Source organism: Triticum dicoccoides, unplaced genomic scaffold, assembly GCF_002162155.2.
Source record: "Triticum dicoccoides isolate Atlit2015 ecotype Zavitan unplaced genomic scaffold, WEW_v2.0 scaffold211055, whole genome shotgun sequence".
Taxonomy (NCBI): Eukaryota; Viridiplantae; Streptophyta; class Magnoliopsida; order Poales; family Poaceae; genus Triticum; species Triticum dicoccoides.
The window spans coordinates 1-3474 of NW_021238190.1; the positions used below are offsets into that span (position 1 = coordinate 1).

The 3474-nt window shown below is 40.8% G+C and overlaps 1 pseudogene; it reads left to right on the forward strand.

The window, feature by feature from the left end:
• Positions 1 to 4: 4 nt before the first annotated feature.
• LOC119345166 lies at positions 5 to 3115 on the forward strand (annotated as a pseudogene).
• Positions 3116 to 3474: the final 359 nt, after the last annotated feature.

Sequence of the window (3474 nt, forward strand, 5' to 3'; positions counted from 1 at the left end):
CTGGGTGGTGACCAACATCTCTCTGCCGGATGCTGGCATCCATGGAAAGCTTGGTGAGCTCAACTTTTCGGCTCTTCCATTCCTCCCATATATCGACCTTCATAACAATAGTCTCCATGGTGCACTGCCCACTAGTATCAGCTCGCTGTCAGCACTTTTAGAACTCATCCTTGAGCAGAACCAGCTCGTAGGGAAAATTCCTTGTGAGATTGGTGACCTGCAAAGTCTCATGTTGTTTGATCTCTCATTTAACAAACTCACAGGACATATCCCTGCATCTCTTGGTAACATAACAATGTTAAGTCAACTTGGCATTCACCAAAACATGGTATCAGGTTTCATTCCTGAAGAGATTGGAAGGCTTGTGAACCTCCAAGTTTTGCAACTAAGCAACAACAACTTTAAGCGGTTTGATACCGAAAACCATTGGTAATCTGACCAAGCTAAATATTTTGTACCTATTTGGTAATCATCTTTCAGGACCTATACCAAAAGAACTAGGCATGCTAGTCCATATGCAATATCTTGAGCTTAATTCAAATGATTTATCGGGGCCAATTCCAGTCTCCATAACCAATCTCACTAAGATGAACACACTTTTTCTCTATGATAATCAAATCACAGGTTCCATCCCCCCAACAATAGGAAATCTTAATATGCTGAATATACTTTGTCTCTATCGAAATCAAATAACTGGTTCAATACCCCCAGGACTAGGAAACCTCACTTTGCTAAATAAGCTTTTTCTCTATACAAATAAAATCACAGGGTCGATGCCTTCAAAAGTGGGCGGCTTGCTGAATCTCCAAGGATTATACTTGTTCGAGAATCAAATATTTGGCTCTCTTCCTGACAGATTAGGAAATATTACCAAGTTACTTGCATTATCCCTCTCTGATAATCAGATAACCGGTCTCATTCCCCAAGATATTGGCAATCTAATGAACCTCAAGTATTTAAGCTTGTATCTTAACCAAATTTTGGGATCAATCCCAAAAACTTTTGGCAAGTTGCAAAATGTCCAAGATTTGCAACTCTTTGATAACAATCTGCCAGGTTCTCTTCCTCAAGAAGTAGGACATCTCACAAGCCTGATTAAACTTGGGTTGTCTAACAACTCACTTTCAGGAACTTTACCCGCAAATATATATTCAGGTGGTAGACTTCAATCCATCGGCATATCTTTTAATATGTTCAGTGACCTAATTCCACGGAGTTTAAAGACATGTGCGAGTTTGGTTGAAATCGATCTTCAGTGGAACCAACTAACAGGAGATTTATCTCTACATCTTGGTGTGTACCCACAACTAAAAGACATGCGCTTGACATCAAATAGATTCTCTGGGAAAATCACATGAAATCTAGGTGCATGTACCCAATTAACGGTATTACATCTAGCACAAAACAAAATCACTGGTTCCATACCTCCAATCCTTTCTAAATTGTCCAACCTAGAAGAACTAACACTTGATTCTAATCATCTTAACGGTGAGATTCCACCAGAAATCTGTACTTTAGCAAATCTATATATGTTGAACCTATCACCAAACCAACTATCTGGACCCATACCAATACAAATACAAAAGCTATGCAACTCAGGATACCTTGATATATCTGGGAATAGACTGGGTGGATTAATACCGGAGGAACTAGGGGGTTGCACGAAATTGCAATCCTTGAAGATTAACAACAACAACTCTAGTGGGAGTTTGCCTGGTGCGATTGGAAATTTAGAAGGCCTGCAAATCATGCTAGATGCGAGCAACAATAACCTCACCGGTGTGTTACCACGGCAACTCGGGAAGTTGGAGATGCTAGAATTTCTGAATTTATCACATAATCATTTCAATGGGAGCATCCCATCATCCTTTGCAAGCATGGTGAGCCTTTAAACAGGCGATGTGTCTTACAACGACTTGGAAGGACCAATCCCAATAACAAGGCTACTAAAAATGCTTCAACAAGTTGGTTTCTTCCCAATAAAGGTCTATGGGGTAACCTCTCTAGCATGCCACCTTGTTATTCAACCCCAGTAGATGCTCACAAAAAGGGGAAGATACTTGGTTTGATTTTGCCAATTGTTCTTGTGATGGCTGTCAGCATTGTTGTGACAACTATTGTCATAATAATACTTACTCGTATGAAGAGAAAACCACAAGAAAGTGTTACCACTAAAGCAAGGGGTGTATTCTCTGTTTGGAATTTTGGTGGAAGATTAGCATTTGATGATATTGTTAGGGCAACAGAAGACTTTGATGATAAGTACATCATTGGAATAGGAGGATACGACAAAGTCTACAAGGCACAACTCCAAGACGGGCAGCTAGTTGTTGTCGATAGGCTTCATCAGGTCGAAGAAGAGTTGGAAGATGAAAGAAGATTCCCTAGTGAAATGGAAATCTTAACACAAATCCGACAACGAAGCATTGTCAAAAGGTATGGATTCTGCTCCCATCCAGCGTATAAATTTCTAGTCTATGACTACATTCAACAGGGAAGCCTCCACAAGACATTGGAAAATGAGGAGCTAGCAAAGGAATTGAATTGGCACAAGAGAATTGTTGTTGCACCATGAATGCATTCCACCTATAATACATCGAGATATGGCAAGCAATAACATCTTACTTGACACATACTTGAAGGCTTTTGTCTCAGATTTTGGCAAAACAAAGATTCTTAAGCCCGATTCATCAAACTGGAGCACACTAGCAGGAACATATGGCTACATTGCTCCTGGTATGTTGTAGTATATCTTTCTTCTCACGTTAGAAGCATTCATCTCTGTCCACTTTGTTTGTAATTCTAATGTTTAATTTGATATTGTGGAGAAATGGCATACACATCTGTTGTGACTAAGAAATGTGACGTCTATAGCTTTGGCGTGGTTGTGCTAGAGTTAGTGATGGGAAAGCATCCAAGGGATCTATTAGATGGTATCTCAAGAGGGGAACAAGATGTGCTGGTGAAAGATATTCTAGACCAACGGCCGACAACACCAACAACAACAGAAGAGGATAGCTTGGCTCTGCTCGTCAACCTGGCCTTTTCTTGCTTGGAAACTTCTCCGCAAGCAAGGCCAACCATGCGGGAGGCATACCAAGCACTCATCCAGTGATCCTCCTCTAGTCATTGTCCAGTGTGTTGAATGAATCTAGCACCTTGTCTTGTTAATTGTAGATTTCATTTTCTTCTTTTACACATGAAAGAATGGTCGATGTGGTAGACAATGGTGTGTAATCGCCATGTCGTAGTGTGGACCACTCCACGAGTTTGTTCGTACAATGTCCGAGTCTTGTGCTGTCGTAAGTTGTGCGCCCACGTGATCCCAGACTTGTGCAATGGCACAACTCGCACGAGGGCACGTTTACAGTTCTCTTGTTCAAGTTTGTTATCTTCAAATAAGAGAAGAGAAAACACGAGAAAAGCTGCAGAAGTTTGAGCAGTGCAAAGCACTTGTGCCCCTCTCTCAAATTT